Genomic DNA, 19,535 nt, shown 5'->3' with positions numbered 1-19,535 from the left:
AGACAAGAGGGAATGGACTCAAGTTGTGCTAGGTTAGGTTCAAGTTGGAAATTAAGAGAAATTTATTCTCAGAAAGAGTAGTTAGACATTGGAATGGGTTGCTCAGGGAGGTGGTGGTGTCATTGTCCCTGGGAGTGTTAAAGGAAAGGTTGGACGTGGTACTTAGGGACATGGTTTAATGGGTAATACTAGTGGTAGGGGGATGGTTGGACTAAATGATTTTAGAGGTCTTTTCTAACCTTAACAATTCCATGATTATATGATTCTATGATTGTGGCAGCAGTGACTTTGCAGTTATGGACACTGAAATTGTAAGTGATCTGTAGTATCTGTTGAACATTCATAAGTCCATGGGGACTGACAGGATTCATCCAAGGGTACTGAAGGAGATAGCAAGTCATAGAGCTGGACCCCTCTCAACAGTATATTAAACGTCATGGGAAAGTGAGGAGGCCCTTGCTTGCTTGAAGCTAGACAATGTTATACCAATCTACAAGGAGGGTGCAGGAGACAGACCACACCGGAAAGTACAGACCTGATTGTCTGAGCTCAGTTCCTGGAAAAATTACAGAGATTATCCTGGGTGATATTGAAAGCAACGTAAAGAACAAAGATATTATCAGGCATAATTAACATGGGTTCATCAAGGTACATTCCTGCCTCAATAATTTAATCTCCTTCTGTGGTAAGACTACCCACTCAGTGGATGAAGTGAAGGCAGTGGATGTAATATTTCTGGATTTCACTAAGGCCTTTGATACTGTCCCTGCCAATATCCTTCTGGACAAATTGTCCAACTGTGAGATGAACAAGATCATGTTATGCTGGGTGACAAGCCAGCTGAATGGCAAAGCTCAAAGGGTTGTAGTGAATGCAGCTACATTTCACCAACAGCCATTCACTAGCAGTGTTCCCCAGGGCTCAGTTCTACAGCTGGTTCTGTTTGCTATTTTTTTTTTCAATGATCTGGATGCAGGAGGTAAATGCATACTTAGCAATTTTGCTGATGATTCTAAACTGGAAGGTGGCTGTTGACTCTCTGGAGGGATGAGAGACCTTGAAGATGTATCTAAATATATGGGAGTATTGGATAATCATCAATGGCATGAAGTTCAACAAAGGTAAATACTGGGATGGAGTAATGCCAAACACAGCTACAGACTTTGAGTTGATTGGCTAGAGAGCAGCTCTGCATAAAGGGATCTGGGGGCACTTCCTGACTGTGAACTCAGCATGAGTCACCTGGCAGCCAGGCCACCTGGCAGAAAAGATGGCAAATGACATTTTGGGTGGCATTAAACACATTATAGCCAGCCTCTAAAAAGAGGTGATTCTCCCACTACATTTAATGTTGATGTAGCCTCACCTCAAATATTGTGTGAAGTTCTGGGCTACACAATATAAAAAGGATATTAAGATACTTAAAAACATCCAGAGGTGGGTAACAAAACGGGTTAAAAGAATGGAGGAGAAGCTGAAGACATTTGACTTATCTAGTCTGCAGAAAAGAAGGGAAAGAGTGACCTGATTACTCTCTATAACTTCCTGAGGAGAGGAAATGGAGAGGGAGTTGCTGATCATTTCTTCCTGGCAGCTAATGATAGAACACATGGAAAATGCAGAAAGTTGAGTCAGAGAAGTTTAAAAGTGGATATTAGGAAAATTTCTTTATTGTGAGGGTTGTCAAACGTTGGAACAGTTTTTCTAGTGAGGTGGTTGATGTCCTATGCTTCTCAGTGTTCCAGAGGCATTTGGATAATGACCTTAGCTATACGCATTAACTTGTGATTAGCTATAAAGTCATCATACAGTTGGAAATGATATTATTGTAGGTGCCTTCCATTTGAACTATTCTGTTCTGTTCTGTTCTGTTCTGTTCTGTTCTATTCTATTCTATTCTATTCTATTCTATTCTATTCTATTCTATTCTATTCTACTCTGTTCTGTTCTGTTCTGTCCTGTCCTGTCCTGTCCTGTCCTGTCCTGTCCTGTCCTGTCCTATCCTATCCTATCTTATCTTATCCTACCCTAAATTTATGTATTAAAGGGTATAATAAATTTAACTATTATTGCCCCTTAACCACACAAAAGTAATTTCAGTGTTAATAATATGGCTCAACTTACTCACATATATGTCTTAGTCATACTGCATGCGCCACAAAGTTAATTAACAATGACTTGGTCGTAATTTGCTCACAGTATGAGGATTCAGTCCAGATTAGGTTAGAAGTGCCCTCTTTTAAATATAATTTTCCTTTCAAAGGCATGAATGAAATCTAACCACAGACCTCCCCGTGGTCTAGCTATTGTATGACCGTATATTTTAGTTCATTTTGGTGCATTGGCTCACTTCTGGTTCAGAAGATCCATGAATCTTTGCCACCTAGCTGTGATATAAAGATTATAAGTAAAAACAAATCAACCTGGAAATAAGGAAAAAACTTTTCAGGGTGCAAAAGAGGTGTCTGCTTATTTTATTCTGTGAAGGTACAATCATCATGTGCCAACAGCAAATTCTCCTTGTCCAAATTTTTGATGTCTCCTTGTAGACCTCTTACCCGTGTAGTGGGAGCTGAAAATAAACAAGTTGACAGCAGTTAAGTAATCAAAATTCATCTTCTTATTCATGTAATAATTTCATAAAAAAATTTCCCAACCTAGGTGGCTTGGGCCTCTGATTTTCATATGTCAGAACAATGTTTTAAAATTACACGAACATTCCACATATTCTCTTACAAAGTGAACTAGAGTTCAAGAGTTTCATTTGTATTCCAAATATAGAAATCATCAGTTGCTGTGCTGTTTCATTAAAATCAGCTTCACAACAAATTAATTCTCTGATGTTCAGTAATAATATAATTGGCTCTCCAATAGTAAAACACCCACTTACCTCAGAAAGATACACATTTTAAACACTGATTATCTGATAGCTCTTTCTCTGTTCCTAAAATATGACATGTATTTTGCACTGCTATAGGACGTCAAAAGTAAATATGTAACTTCCAAGTGGACTGATGATTATAAGAAATATATATAAAATCTAATTATAGCATACTAGATCAGTAGTCCTAGACAATAGTGTTGCATTGCAATGTGTGAAAGGAAGAAGATTACTTTAAGACTTAAAACTTAAGCTGTATCGATATCTTTGATATCAACATCACTTTGTCTTATCCAATGGGACACACTTACATATATGATGTTTACAAATGAGTAACTTATTCTTCATATTTCTCCTTAGGTGGTTTTACTATCAATGCTTTGTGCATAGATCTAGCTGTCTTGTGACAGCTGTAGTAGTAATATGCCTGAGTAAAATTTTATCTGACGTTGAAATGTGTAAATGTAGAGCTGTAGTATTGCAGTTATCCATTTGCCCTTTAACAAAAGCTTATAAAATGACAGGGAAGAAGCAGGGAAGACAGTGTGGTAGAAAAGGTAGCAGAAAAGCAATAATAACACAGTGTTACCCTATATTGTCTTTAATTAGATGTCCCTCACCTCAGATATTTAATTATTTAGAAAAAAATGACCTTTTCTTCCTGGAATACTTACTCCATTCTCTGTATACATTAAAAATATGTATAAATTTATAAAATGGCATATGTATGTATATACACACATAGATACATGTAGAAGTTTTTATAGCATGTAATATATATATATACACCAAAAAAAAATACAGACATACGCACATAGATGCATGTATGTTTTCATAACATGTAATGTATACATATGTATACACCAAATATATATATATACATTCTCCCCACACTCACATACATTGTTTTCATCCTCTTACTTTTTACGTTTTAGACATTTACTGTTTCTTTATTAATTTTGTTGTGTACTATGTACATTTTTTTATATATATACATAAGGTTCTATATCACAACTTCCTCAGTAAAAGAGTTTTGGATTTTTGTTTTCTTGCTTAAAGTTACAACTTGTTTAACTACTAAAAAAAAAAAATGTCTTCAGATGACTTTGATAGTACTGTTGTACAAAAACTAGTCACCTTTAAATGAGTGAAGAATGATAAATGTAACTTCAATTTTTGTTTCTTGGGTTTTTGTCATCTAACTTTAATTTCAGGTAACTCTTTTGTTCCATCTTTTTTCTCAGGTACAGGCTGTTTTGTCTTTCTTCTGGGTATGAGACTGAACACCCATGTAAGTGAATATATGGAATATATCTTGAATATATTGTTGCATAACCTCAAGATACAGTTTATTGATTTCTTTTTCCCCAGCTTTCCACTATGTATCTGTGCATTTGCTATTTAATCTGTATGCTTTACCTTTTCATATGCTTTTTACCTTTCAACACTGCTCAGGGAACTAGTTAGTGAGGTGTGCTGGGAAACTGCTTTTAAAGACATTGGGAGCCATCAGTGTTGGTCATTTTTTAAGTACCACCTACTAATAGTGCAGGAACAGGCAATTCCAAAATGTCAGAAATCAAGCAGGAGGGACAGAAGGCTGGCCTGGCTGCAGGGATCTTTTTCAAGAGCTTAGGTGGAAAAAGAAAGTGAATGGTTGCTGGAAGCAAGGTCGGGTGACATGACAGAACTATAGGGATGTTTCTTGCTTTTGTAGGGAGAAAATTTATGTGGCCATGGTTCAATTAAAGCTGAAGATGGCCAGCGGTGTGGGGGACAATAAAAAAGGCTTTTTTAAGTATGTTAATGGGAAAGGAGGACCAGAGCAAACATTGGTCTGATACTTCATGAGGATGGTCACCCAACAAACAGGGACATAGGCAAAGGAGATAATTTTAAAGCATTTATTTCCTTCAACACCAGTGAAGGGCTTTGGGAACCCAGCTGCCCTGAGTTGGAGGACCATGACTGTGGGAACAAAAAACTACCAGTCAACCCTGAACTTGTGTGGGATTTGCTGCTCCACCTGGATGCATATAAGTCCATGGGGCCTGATGTAATTCATCTCAGGGTACTCAGAGAACTGGCTGACGTTATCACAGGACCTCTCTCAATTATTTTTCAATGGTCTTGGGAATCTGGAGAGTCCCCAGCTGACTGAAAGCTGCCAAATGTGGTCCCAATTTTCAAGAAGGGCAAGAAAGAAGATACTGGCAATTACAAGCTAGTCAGTCTCACTTCAATGACTGGTAAAATTGTGGAGAATATTATTCTGGGAGTTATTGAAAAACACTTGAAGGACAACACAGACGTTGGTAACAGCCAACATGGGTTCACTAGGGGAAGGTTATGCCTAAAAAACTTAATTTCCTTTTAAAATAAGATCACCCAGCTAGTTGACCAAAGGAATCCAGTTGAGGAAATCATTCTGGATTTCAGTAAAACTTTCAATAGTTTCTCTCATAGTATCTTTCTGGACAAAATGACCATAATTCAATTAGATAAAAGTACAATAAACAGTGAGGCAAGTATGATGAGCAATTGGCTGATGTGTCAGGCCCAAAGGGTTCTTGTAAATGGGGTTACACCAGGCTGGCAACCTGTCAGTAGTGGGGTTCCCCAGGGCTCCATTTTAGGACCAGTCCTCTTTGATGTTTTCATAAATAATTTGGATTTTTCACACTTGAAGTTGTTTTGAACAAATTCATGGATGACACCGAACAGGGCGGAGCTGTTGACTCCATTGACAGTGGTAAGGCCTTGTAGAGAGATCTTGACCAATTAGAGAGCTGGGCAATCACCAACAATATGAAGTTTAGTATGAACAAGTTCCAGATTCTGTACCTGGGAAGGGGCAACTCTGGCTATACAAAAAAAAAAAAAAAAAAAAAAGGGCAACAAGATGATGGAGATTAGCATCACATCACCAACAGGGATCTGGGGGTTTTGATTGGCAGCAAGCTGAACGTAATCCAGCAGTGTGCCTTAGCAGTCAGGAAGGCCAACCATATCCTGGGGTGCATCAAACATAGAATTGCTAGCCGGCCAAGCAAAGCGATTGTCCTGCTCTACTCTACGCTGATGTGGCCTCACCTCAAGTACTGTGGACAGTTTTGGGTGCCACTGTGTAAGAAAGATATAAAACTGTTAGAGAGCGTCCAAAGGAGAGCTAAAAAGATGGTGAAGGGTCTGGAGGGCAAAGCATATGAGGAGTGGCTGAAGTTACCTGGTTTGTTCAACCTGGAGAAGAAAAGACTGAGGGGAGGCCTAACGGAGGCCTACTGCTTCCTCACAAGTGGAGTGGAGGAGCAGGTGCTGATCTCTTCTTTCTGGTGAACAGCAATAGGAACCAAGGGAACATCTTGAAGCTGTGACACGGGAGGATCAGGTTGGATATCAGAAGAAGATTCTTCATTGAGAGGGTTGTCAGACACAGGAATAGGCTCCCCAGGGAAGTGGTCACAGCACCAAGCCTGCCAAAGTTCAAGAAGAGTTTGGACAAGGTTCTCAGATACATGGTCTGATTTTCTGTGTGGTCCTTTGGGGACCCAGGAGTTGGCCTCCCTGATCCTCGCTGGTCCCTTCCAACTCGGGATATTCTATGATTCTATGCTGTGGCGATCTACCTATAACTCCAATTCGCATATAAGCTTGTTCCTTCTAAACTATTTTTGAGATGTAGAGAACTCCAGCCCAAGCTAACATTAAGATGACCACATTTCCTTTTTCTCAGGACTCTGATGTCAGCTCTGAAGGCAAATAAATCCTCTGTAATAGCCATGAAAGGATAACCATTCTTGTTTATGATTCTACATTTACGAATATGTGAGTCATACTTTTTTCTCAAATTCACTTCCCTTGTTCTTCATATATTAATGGGTTTTAATTGCTTGGGTTTTGTTTGTTTGTTTGTTTTTAATTATTTTTGCATCATAGAGTATACAGATCTTCATTTTGTATATTAAGCGCTTTATCTTATTTGCTCGATTAATGTCTTTCCAGATGATACACCTAGATTCCAGTTCAGATTTAGATTTAGAGAATAAGTTATTCTACTCATGATATATCTGTCTAATAAAAAAGGTACCTAGTCATGCCTGGATCCTAAATTTGGGCCTGGTCACAACTGTTCTTTACATGTAGAAGCCTTATAAATAAGATGTAAGAAAAGAAGTGAGTGTTTTTAATACTTTCTGTTTGTTTGTTTTTCTTTTCCAGAGCACATTTTCTAGAGATATAGTAAACTGTGTTTCTCAATTACAGGAGGAATTAATGCATTTCACCTTTGAGAAGTAACGTCTCCAATCAATACCTCCTGGCAACACTCTGAATAAAATCCAAATGTCAAGTGTTGTCTTTCCTTTGGTTACTAGTTCTTTTTTCTACAGTAGGGGTTGGGGGGGTGCAGGGGTGCGGGGGGAATAAAAGTAGACTTCTACATAACTTTACTAACCAGTCTCTCTGCATCATTAGATCAAGAAGCAGATTTTATGAATTTCATGTATATTTCATGTATTAGGCTTATGTAGCAAGGTTGTGGTAGCAGGAAGGCTGCAGGGGTGGCCTCTGTGGGTACAGAAGCTGCCATATGTTAGATAACAGCCAGTTCCAGACGACTCAAAAATGGACCTGCCACTGGCTAAAGCTGAGTCAATAAGTGGTGCTGGTTGAACTTCTGTAAAGGCATATTTAAGAGAGTAAAAACTGCTGATCAACAGTAGCTGGGAGAGGAGAGTGAGAGAATGTGAGAGAAACAACCCTGTAGACACCACAATCAGTGAAGTTGTGGAAGGAGACGCTCTAGGCATTGGAGCAGAAGTTCTCATGTGGCCTGTGGAGAGGCCGATGTTAGAGCACGCTGTCCTGTTGCAGCTCATGGTGTACCATAGTGGAGGAGATCCCTACACTGCAGACCATGGAGGAACCCAGAGTGGAGCAGGTGGATGTGGCCTGAAGGAGGCTGCAGCCCATGGAGAGTCCCTGCAGGAGCAGACTCTGGACTAGAACTGCAGCCTGTGGAGAGGAGTACACAGTGGAGCAACTGGTCTGATGAGAGATGCCACTGGTGGGGAACCTGTGCCGGAGCTGTCTGTTGCTGAAGGACAGCATCCCATGGTATGGATCCATGCTAGAGAAGTTCCTGAAGAACTGCAGTCTGCGGCATGCCCACATAAGATCATTTCATGAAGGATGGCATATCATGGGAGGGACCCTAGAGCAGAATAAAAGAGTGAAGATGAGGGAGCATCAGAGACGGAGTGTTGTGGACTGACTGAAATGCCCCAGTTGCCTGGTCCCTTGTACCATTTGGGTGGAGAAGGTAGAAGAGGGTGATGGAAGGGACAGTGTTTTTAGTATTCTTTTAGTTTCTCACTGCTCTAATCTGCTAGTGATAGATAAAAACAAAAACAAAAACAAACAAAAAAAAAAGTTAATTTCTCCATGTGAGACTGTTTTGTCCGTGAAAGTAATTGGTGAGTAATCTGTTTTTCCTTATCTTAATCCATGAACAGTTTTTCCATCATAACTTCTTCCCACATTTTTTTGAGAAAGGGTAGTGGGACAGCAGTGTGGTGATTAGCTAGCCATTAGTGTGAAAACAACACACTTTGATATTTTGTTGGCCTCTTTTTCAAACTCTCTTTTGATTTCGAAAAGCTTTCTCAACCTTCCATAGAAACCCTCTATCTGAGGCTGGAAAACAGGCTGCATTAAACTAAAAGAGGGGAGATATAGATTAGATGTTAGGAGGAAATTTTTTACTCAGAGAGTGATAAGGCATTGGAACAGGTTTTCCAGAGAAGTTGAGGATGCCCCTTTCCTGAAGATGTTCAAGACCAGATTGGATGAGGCCCTGGACAACCTGATCTAGTAGGTGGCATTCCTACCCATGGCAGGGGAGTTGGAACAAGATGATCTTTAAGGTTCCTTCCAACCTAAGCCATTCTATGATTAGTCACAGACATTAATATCAATATATTTCCACAAGCCAACTGCTGAGACAGAAACACTTACAGGTCATCACTAGTGTCAGAAGACATACAAATGTTCTCTGTGATCTTGGAGATTAATATTACAAAAAACAAACAAACAAACAAAAAAACTACCAATTAAATGATGCTAAATAAAGCAGCGGGTTGCACATTGTCAGACATCTGGTTAGCTTTAGAGGTGTGCTAAGCTTGTGATAAACTGAAAAGAGAAACATAGTAGAAAGTTACTCATTAAGACTCCATCAAGAACTCATCCTTGAAAAACTACAAGGTAATTTTTCTCATATCTACTAAGCTGCTTGAAGGGATCATTAAGAAGAGTATTTCTCCCAAAGAGCAAGATCAATTAGAGGTGGTCTGGTATAAGGTTTAAACTCGTTAGAGAACAAGTGCTTTCTTCCTTTGCAAGTGCTTGCAGAGCGATTTAATCTCTGTATACTATACAACAGTGATTTCAACAAATGTAGAAGACCTAAATACTGAAAATTACCAGAAGATATATCAAGATGGTATTTCGTTTTTCCTGTCCTCAATGTTTGATATATCATTTTATTTATTTATTTATTTATTTATTTACTTATTTATTTATAATAATTGGTCCATTATATGAATACTAAATATTTGTACACCAACCTAACTGACAGATGAAATCAAAAGTTTCTAAATTTCAAAAAAATACCAGGGAGATCTAGGAATTTTATACACAAATATATTCTGAATGAAAAATATTGCTCAATATAATTAAAAGTCTCTGTATGAAAAAGTAAGACTTTCAATCATATTTCTGAACAGTACAAATGCTGCCTGTTTCCACTTGCAAAGTTTAAATTTACTTTTCAAATCCCTCCAGTGTTTCACCTAGTTTGCTGTCTCCATACCTCCGTCATCCAACATGGTGAAAGAGGTGAGGGGAAGGGCAGTAATTTTACCTTTGACAAAAGCATAAAAGTATTTCTAATTTGGAACTAGAAGCAGCCAGTTTTCTTGGTATACTTTCCCAAACAGGGAAAACACCTTTTTCCCAAACAGGGAATATACCTTTTTCTCAGTCTGGTTTGGGCAGAAAACAGTGAAATTTTCATATCAAATTATTAAAGCTTGAAAAAAATATTAGAAACAGTACTTATTATGAAATATTTTAGGCAATTTTACCATGCACAATAGTGACAGTTTTCTTGATATAAAGTGTTTATTTTGATTCAGGTTATATATTTTTTAAACTTCTGAATTATTTCATTGGATCCCTGCAGACTTTTGTACCTCTACATGTCTCACCGATAGTTCTTTTCAGAAGTGCGCGCTCTATATGTAAAAAGAAAAAGAATATGGTCCTTTTTAAAGTCAAATGTTATTTCTGAAGCAAGGATTATTCCATTAGGTCTTTCAAAATTCCTAGTAGACTTTACTGTCAGTGAAACTTCAAAGACTCTGTTTATACAGAGACCATCAGATAACACTAAGGGTCTTTGAAATGGTGTCTAAGAAATGGTGACAAAGCAGTCATTGGTCCCAGCCAGCATGGGTTTGTGAAGGGTAGGTCCTGCCTAACTAACCTGATTTCCTTTTATGATAAGATCACCCGTATGATGGACCAAGGGAAACCAGCTGATGTGATTTTTTTGGACTTCAGCAAGGCTTTTGACACGGTTTCCCATAGGATCCTACTGGACAAAATGTCCACCATACAGCTAAATAAAAACATCATACGATGGGTGAGCAATTGGCTAACGGGCAGGGCCCAAAGGGTTATGGTAAATGGGGCTGCGTCAGGCTGGCGGGCGGTCACCAGTGGGGTCCCTCAAGGCTCCATTTTAGGGCCGGTACTTTTCAATATTTTTATAAACGATCTGGATGTAGGAATAGAAGGTATTTTGAGCAAGTTTGCTGATGACACCAAACTTGGAGGAGTTGTGGACTCGAATGAGGGTGGAAAGGCCTTGCAGAGGGATCTGGATAGGTTGGAGAGCTGGACGATCACCAACTGCATGAAGTTCAATAAGAGCAAGTGCCGGGTCCTGCACCTGGGACGGGGAAACCCTGGCTGCACGTACAGACTGGGCGATGAGACGCTCGGGAGCAGCCTAGAAGAGAGGGATCTGGGGGTCGTGGTAGACAGCAAGTTGAATATGAGCCAGCAGTGTGCCCTGGCGGCCAGGAGGGCCAACCGTGTCCTGGGGTGCATCAAGCACGGCATCGCTAGTAGGTCAAGGGAGGTGATTGTCCCGCTCTACTCTGCGCTGGTGAGGCCTCACCTCGAGTACTGTGTGCAGTTCTGGGCACCACAGTATAAAAAGGACATGAAACTGTTGGAGAGTGTACAGAGGAGGGCTACGAAGATGGTGAAAGGCCTGGAGGGGAAGACGTAAGAGGAACGGCTGAGGTCACTGGGCCTGTTCAGCCTGGAGAAGAGGAGGCTGAGGGGAGACCTCATCACAGTCTACAACTTCCTCGTAAGGGGGTGTCGAGAGGCAGGAGACCTTTTCTCCATTAACACCAGTGACAGGACCCACGGGAACGGGGTTAAGCTGAGGCAGGGGAAATTTAGGCTCGACATCAGGAGGGGGTTCTTCACAGAGAGGGTGGTTGCACACTGGAACAGGCTCCCCAGGGAAGTGGTCACTGCACCGAGCCTGTCTGAATTTAAGAAGAGATTGGACTGTGCACTTAGTCACATGGTCTGAACTTTTGGGTAGACCTGTGCGGTATCAAGAGTTGGACTTGATGATCCTTAAGGGTCCCTTCCAACTCAGGATATTCTATGATTCTATGATTCTATGAAATTAGAAAGAGTTCTCTCCCTGAGAAAGAACTGCTGAGTACTAGAGAATTTCTTACGAAAACACATGCATGTATTCTTGCCTACCGACAACTATGGACACTTACACATACTGGAGCTACAAAAAAAAAAAAAAAAATCACAGATTTTTGGGGAGATTCTCAGCTTAAGCTGGGAAATCTCAGACAGACTCTCAAAGATAATAATAGTATCCTGGGATAAAGAATGACATACTCAGCTTCTCTGCCTGGATGTATATTAGCAGAGGTGGTTTTTGTTTGTTTGTTTGTTTGTTTTTATGATGATGAGTAGGATAGAAAAGAACTGAACAAAACAAAAGAAAACAGAATTGTATAGTTCGGTTGTTCAGTTGGAAGCGACCTACAAAGACCATAAAGCCAAACCAACCTCACCACTGTCTGCCTGACCACTTCTGGAGGTAGCCATGTATCCTGCACTTGTGAATCATGTTTTCTGATGCCTTCCCCTTCTTTGAAAAATGCTCATCACTTTAATTTACATATGAAATCCACTTTGTATAAAAAAGAAAATCAAAGAGCATTTAACAGTTGACCAGCATTAGTTTTATATCATTTGTTATCATGATGAAATGCTTTATCTAACTTGTCCTGTCTGGGTTTTTAGAATAAATCCTGTAAGGTCAGACTATTCAGTGAACCTCTGAGTTAATTTAGTTCTGGACACATCCAATATGTGTGACCGTGATTAAAGGCTTTTATTTCAGCATTTTCAGTAAGCTGGGATTCATTCTTTTAGCAAGTTACTAGTCTTTCTTTACATGAAAAATAATTATTGAGAACTTTGGATTTTATCTGTGACCGTTCAGATTGTTTCTCTGCTATGTTAAAAGTCTTCTTCTACACAAGGGGAGTAAATGCAAAAGTTATAAGAACTCATATGGAAGTTAGGTTTCAGCTTTTAGACAGGGGAAGACAATAATTCAAAGGGATGAAATGGTCTGTGAACAAAACATTTTAGCTATTTAAAATGTAATTTCTGCCATTATCTTAACATACCTATGTTATTTTTAATTACAAGTGATCATAGGATGAATGGCTCAGGTTGGAAAGGACTTTAAAGATTACCTAGTTCTAACCCCCTGCTGGAGTCAGGGATTCAACCCACTAGATCAGGTTGCCCAGGGCTTCACCCAACCTCTTGAACATATCCAGGGATGGGGCATCCACAAGATGAACTGGTATCTGGAAATTCTTCAGTAACTGCATCATCTTAAAATACTACAATTTTCTTTAAACTCCTCCTATTTTGTTACTTCAGAACAGATATTTTCCAAATGAAGCTGAAAGTTTTAATGTTAGAGTTTTCAAAACAAGTAAATAAGTAAATTAAATATATCTCTTTCATACTTTTTTTTTCCCCAGTTGTGATAATATAAGAGATTTCCTAGATATTTAGTAAACAAGGGTATTCTTATAAAAGAGCTCAGAAGTACTTGGAAACCACCATGCTTTTTGATTTAAAATTCTTTAGAAAGGCTTCCTGGTTACATTTCTAGGTTATGTAAAGCCCTGAGCAAGGATTTGCCTCATCCTCAGAAAACACAGTAACTCAGTAACTCAAGCATACCTTTCAAACACCTTTATTTCTTGCTTTCCTCTTCATTCTCAGGAAGAAGCAGCAATGGTCCATCACACTAATAAGTTGTTCTCCTTCAACTGAATATTAACACAGATGTTAAAAAGTTACTCAGACAGTGCAGAGGGATAGCCAAAGCTATCCCCTGTAGGGGCTGACAGATATGGGGTTGTTCTCATTTAAAAAAAAATTATCTTCTATCTGAACTCTCATATCAAAATGATAGTACCTTTTAAGTTCCATATGACTCAAGTCATATGATCAGAAAGTATTATGAGTACTGTGTATTTTTAATGACATACAAGCTACAGTGAAAGAGAAAAAAATGTGGTTTTTGGTTTGTTTGTTTGTTTTCGATGTTTAGATAGTACATATTTCCTGTGAACTGCAGCTTTATGGGGAGAAGCAAAAGAGTGAACAGGAGGTGGAAAAATGATTGGGTCATTTCTGTTAAATTAAATTCAATTAAACAAGAGCAGGTGCCACATCAAACATGCAGCAAAACTGATTCAGTTTCTTGCAGTTAATGAGTTTATTTTTCATGGAGATTTTGAGGAAACCAGACATGGCCATTCATCTGCTGAGTAGTGCTGGAAGTTATTTAAATTTGCTATGCAGAAAGATCCAAAATAGAAATTTTTTTTGTATACAATTTGCCAAAGAGCATACATACAAAACAACATTATTAACATAATGAAAGGAATAGTTGTAGAATAAATTATGGACACAGCCTGAAAAAAAGACACAGATGGATTTTTTTCTTCCCCATTTGAAACATGATGAAACAAAGGATATGAGCTGTGCAAAAGTATCTAGTCTTATACATCATTTTGCAAGTCAGCTGAGAGCTAGTTGTTCAGGCAGTTTTGAATTGGAAAATATATGAGCTGCAGCATGCTGTTTATGTCACCAGTGAGCCTGAGTGAACAAGTCCCTCTAGGCTTCTATGTTACATATCAGAAGGTGTCATCACTAGCAGATTTTTTCTTCAAATTGAAAATGAGAAAGTAAAAACAAAGAACAACAACAACAACAACAAAAAACAGTGAGGAAAAGGAAGGCAAGAAATGTAGTGTGTACTTCATTGTTCTTCAAATACCACCTTAGCACCCAAAGGCACTAATAAGAAAAAGTTCCTGTTATGCCTGTTTTGTGCAAACACAAAATTTAGAAAGCTGGAAAACATGTTTCTTTATAAAGAAAGCTTCCATAAGGGAAACTTCTTTATGAGTATTTGTACCTTCTCTCATTCTTTCACTCTCTGTGTTTTTCTGTTCTTGATTCTTTCTTTGTTAAACACCTTTATTTAAAACATTTAATAAATAATTTTCCTTTCATCTCTTTTTGACCAGATTTTTGTTTTTCAAAAGATAAAAATAAAACATCTGAATTTCTTCATTTTTGCAGAAAATTGAGGGGAAAAAAAAATTTTTTTTGCATAAAAAATTTTGCAGAAAGAGATTTTGGTTAAACTCTCTTGAAGAATTCTTAGTACTTTGAGTGACCTTTCCACTAAGACAACTATTATATAAAAAATGTAATTTCATACATCAGGACACCAAAAGATAGAAAAAATAAAGGAAGTTTCCATTTTGCACTAACTTACATAACTGACCAGCTATATTCTGGGAAATAGGTGTTTTGTTTGGTTTTGTTTTCCTGAGAGTTTCTTAAATTTTAGTCTAATGAAATCAATATTGTCTGACATTCACAATTCCTTGTTTTCATTAATTTAAAGATGAAAATTTTGAAGACATTTGTAAGAAAATCAGTTATCTAGGTTTTCTTTATAATCAATAAAAAGAAATGGGCTGTTCATGAGCTCTCTTTTCGATTGAGGTTTTCTAGTTTGTGGTCTAGATTCCATTTATTATCAATAAAGAGAAACAGGCACTCTAGCACTACAATTCATTTAATTGTGATGTAGGTATCTGACAAAGATAAATTACTTCCTCAGAGTGAGTTGCTCTATACTTGGAGTTGTATTACTTTTTACTGACTAAAAAGATGCCGTGTTCTCAGATATAAGCATCAAAACCATTGATTTTGAAATCTAGGAGATATTTTAATTTTGTAAGTCATAGTAAAATCTCCTGACAATATATAGATTATAGTTTCTCTTAATTCATAGAAAGCATTTTCTTCTGGGAGCTCATGTTCAGTAAAAAGAACAATGAAAACACTCATGGATGTTTTTCAGTATAAGGAGTCTTTAAAGAATATTAAAATCCTGAATATGTCCATTACCAAGTCTCAATTTACAAGACACATTTCTCTTCTGAAGACCCTTTCTCTTGAGCATTATTTCATCATGTTTCTCTCTATGAAATTGTATTCAGATTTTGTGACTAATTGATTGCTACTAAAGAGAGAAGAAACAAATAAACAAACTTGTTGAAAAAAATGCTGATTGTATAAAAGTAATTTAATTTCCTAGAGATATCATAGAACACATCTTCATAAGGGTAGAACTAATCTGTGTCATGATGGTCTAAAGAGATATCTCAAGTATGGAAATGATATTATATCCTATGATAGTTTTCTCTGAATTACTCTTATTTAGCTAGTTTCCTTCCTTCCTTCCTTCCTTCCTTCCTTCCTTCCTTCCTTCCTTCCTTCCTTCCTTCCTTCCTTCCTTCCTTCCTTCCTTCCTTCCTTCCTTCCTTCCTTCCTTCCTTCCTTCCTTCCTTCCTTCCTTCCTTCCTTCCTTCCTTCCTTCCTTTCTCTTTTCTCTTCTCTTGCTCTTGCTCTTGCTCTTGCTCTTGCTCTTGCTCTTGCTCTTGCTCTTGCTCTTGCTCACTCTCTCTCTCTCTCTTTTTCTTTCTTTCTCTCTTTCTCCCTCTCTTTCTCCCTCTCTTTCTCTCTCTTTCTTTCTTTCTCTCTTTCTCCCTCTCTTTCTCCCTCTCTTTCTCTCTCTTTCTTTCTTTCTCTCTTTCTTTCTCTTTTTCTCTCTCTTTCTTTCTCTCTCTCTCTCTCTTTCTCTCTTTCTTTCTCTCTTTCTCTCTCTCTCTCTTTCTCTCTTTCTCTCTCTTTCTTTTTTTCTTTCTCTAGGTCTCTCTGTCTCTCCTTTCTTTCTCTGTCTCTCTTTCGTTCTCTCTTTCTCTTTCCTTCTTTCTCTCTTTCTTTCTTTCTTTCTTTCTTGAATAGAATTCAGCAATATATTAAATTTCTGAAACTAATTGCATTTCAGTGATTAATATTGAACTTGAAAATATTCTTTTTTTTTCTATGTTTCATGTTTTATTTCAGAATTCAGAGTTGGGTTGTACAGTTTATGTTCCAATTTATTGAAGACTGTAACAATTTTCAAAAGATACTTTTTTCTGCTCAGCAACACCTTTAGTGTCTTTCCTAAGTTAGAGGTTTTAATCTCACTAGTATATTTCAACGTATTTTTTCTCACCAGTATGCTAACAACTTACTCCTTGAGAAAGGTGTCCAGAAATATCCAGGCTTTAACTACTGTCTGAGGTTTTCTGCTTTGCCCTTCAGCCTTTTTTAAGAATATTTTCTTGTAGATTTAAAATCTTCCCTTTTGAAATTCATTGTCTCTTTCCCACACCCTCGAGTTTTATCAATCCATTGAGGTCTTATATTTTCAAAGGAAGATGATTACAGCAATGTCAAACAATGACATCTATTGACCGTTACTTCTGAAAACACCCAAAATGTTTCCAGTTCATAATTTGCACCATCCCCACTTCCCTTTTCCCTCTCCTATGTATTTTTGTTTACTTCCTCTACTTTGTTTCTTCACCAGACCTCTGTACCAAATTTGCATTTACCACTTGGGTAAAATGCTAGGTCTGATAGAGTCATTCCATTTTATGGAACAAATATTTCAACAGCATCTGACAAGACAGTTCAACTGTTTGTGTGAGTGTTCCCTGTGCTGGTTCTGTCCAAATGAGTCAGATGAGCAAAAATCTACTATTTCAAATGTTTAGATTAATCTCTTTTGCTTTAACAGGTATGGGTTAGTAAGTTATATATAAGAAAAACAGACAGGCAGATCAGAGGACAAAATTCTCCGTTATCACCAGTGATAGGACCTGCGGGAACAGTGTTAAGCTGAAGCAGGGGAGGTTTAGGCTGGACATCAGGAGGGGGTTCTTCACTGAGAGGGTGGTCGCACACTGGAACAGGCTCCCCAGGGAAGTAGTCACTGCACCGAACCTGTCTGAATTTAAGAAGCGATTGGACTGTGCACTTAGTCACACGGTCTAAACTTTTAGGTAGACCTGTGCGCTACCAGCAGTTGGACGTGGTGATCCTTATGGGTCCCTTCCAACTCAGAATATTCTATGATTCTATGATTCTATGAAAATTTATACCAGCAGGACAGTGAACAGATTCTGTGGAAGAACCAGTGTAGTAATTGCTTCACATGTGGATGTTTGGTTGCGGTCTCACGTTGAAATACAAAACAAATCAAAACAAACAAACAAACAAACAAACAAACAAAACACCACCAACAACAACAAACGCAACCATCATCATCCAGTGTTAAAGAGAAATATATATTTTTCTTTCTTTGCTGGCATTACTGTATGACAACTAGTGTTTCCACTATTTACCCTTTAGAAATACTTCATTATAATTTTTTTTTATTTTTATTTTTATTTTTTTCCCCCCCCCTAAGGTTTTCCAGACAGACTTTCTTCTTTCAGCACAATATTAAAAACTGGATCACAGCCCCCATCCACCTACCTGAATGCTGGAAGGCATAAGAATGGTGCTGCTCTGCATGGCCAGGAAAATGAAAGTGACCCCAACACATGGCAGATAGGGCCAGATCAGCCACTAGGTAGGTCCAAGGACTTTCTAAGATGCCTGGTGCACAGATGGGCAGTGGCAAGGCTGCCTGCAGCATTGTTTGGGCTAGGACACCAAGCAAGGATGTAAGTAGATCCCAAGACCCAGGGAAAGGTTCTCATACAGTTCTGTCTCAAAACTGCTCTGTTTTCGCAGAAGTCTCATTCAAAATTAACCTGGTTTCACTTTATCAAAGCTGACCTTAAGCTTAGATGCTTGTACTTTTGGGGTAGAGAGGATGTTGCAGGCTTTGTTTGTCTAAACAAGACACTAACACATATAATTTCAAAATATTCTTGTACAATTCTTAGGAGCTGCCTGTGTCCTGAAGTCCTCATCTCCGCTTTCTCTGGTGTATTTATATTACTTAAGTTTATAGACTGTGGCATGAGGATAACTTTCATTTTTTCTGTACCTCACAGATATGCTTGAAGACTTAAAACATTGATAAGAAATGAAAATGGAAATATATGATAGTGATATATACCAATATGTTTTATGAAAACAAATAAAATATCTTAATGTAATAGTTTATTTTATTTTATTTTTTTCATATTTTCTTAAAGGTACCTATTTTTCCAGAAAATTCATGTTTAGGATCATAGTATCATAGAGTATCCTGGGTTGGAAGGGACCTACAAGGATCATCAAGTCCAACTCTTGGTTCCACTCAGGACCACCCAAAAATTAAATCATATTTCTGACAGCATTGTCTATGTGCTTCTTGAACTCTGGCAGTCTTGTTGCCATGACCACTTCCCTGGGGAACCTGTTCAAGTGACCAGTAACTCTCTTGGTTTTCCTAACATTCAGCCTGAACTTCCCCTGATGCAGCTTCATGTCATTTCCTTGAGTTCTAACTTTTCTTAAATTAAATAAATAAATAAATTAATTAATTAATTAATTAATAAAGAATGCAATGATCCTTATGTATCATTCTTTGACAGTCATTAACTGTATCAAATACCAAAACACCTGGCATGGCAATGAAGGTAGGTTAAACAAGTTTTATCTCAGGGTCACTTTGATAAGTAACATGAAGATGCAACTTATGGATGAGAAAGAGTATCAGTAAACATCTATATTTAGTTGTAACAACTCCCGTTTCATAAATGCTTAGTTTTCACACAGAACATATTAAGCCTAGACAAATTTAATAAAATGAAACATTGTAAGTGAAGAGGTGTGGGGGATTACTTTTTAGGTACATACACTCGGAGAGTATTCAGCTGAATATATATTTATATAAGGTACAAATGAGAGAAGGCATGTGTAGGACACAAATACCAAACTCCTCCTGATTAGGTGACTTACACTCAAAATAAAGCTGTAACATTGAGAAATGCTGCGTCTTTTTTTGAGGGCATGAAAGTTTCAATTATAACGCAAAAACTGTCAGTGGAGAGTGCTATCTTAATGATAGCCTTTGATCTGGTAAGACGGTGGCTTATAA

At 38.0% G+C, this 19,535-nt stretch overlaps 1 long non-coding RNA gene across 1 annotated transcript in view; it reads right to left on the bottom strand.

Annotated features, from left to right (window-relative positions):
• Positions 1–2,448: 2,448 nt before the first annotated feature.
• LOC310888982 overlaps positions 2,449–19,535 on the bottom strand; it is a 30,204-nt gene continuing 13,117 nt past the window's right edge. The window contains exons 2-3 of the long non-coding RNA XR_014576299.1: positions 6,108–6,354; positions 2,449–2,572 (exon numbers count right to left, since the gene is read on the bottom strand). This is a non-coding gene — a long non-coding RNA (uncharacterized lncRNA). The remainder of the gene's footprint in view (positions 2,573–6,107; positions 6,355–19,535) is intronic.

This window comes from Anser anser (genome assembly GCF_964211835.1).
Source record: "Anser anser genome assembly, chromosome: Z".
Taxonomy (NCBI): domain Eukaryota; kingdom Metazoa; phylum Chordata; class Aves; order Anseriformes; family Anatidae; genus Anser; species Anser anser.
The sequence above is the reverse complement of the archived record's forward strand: the minus strand, read 5'-3'. Positions and strand labels throughout refer to the sequence as shown.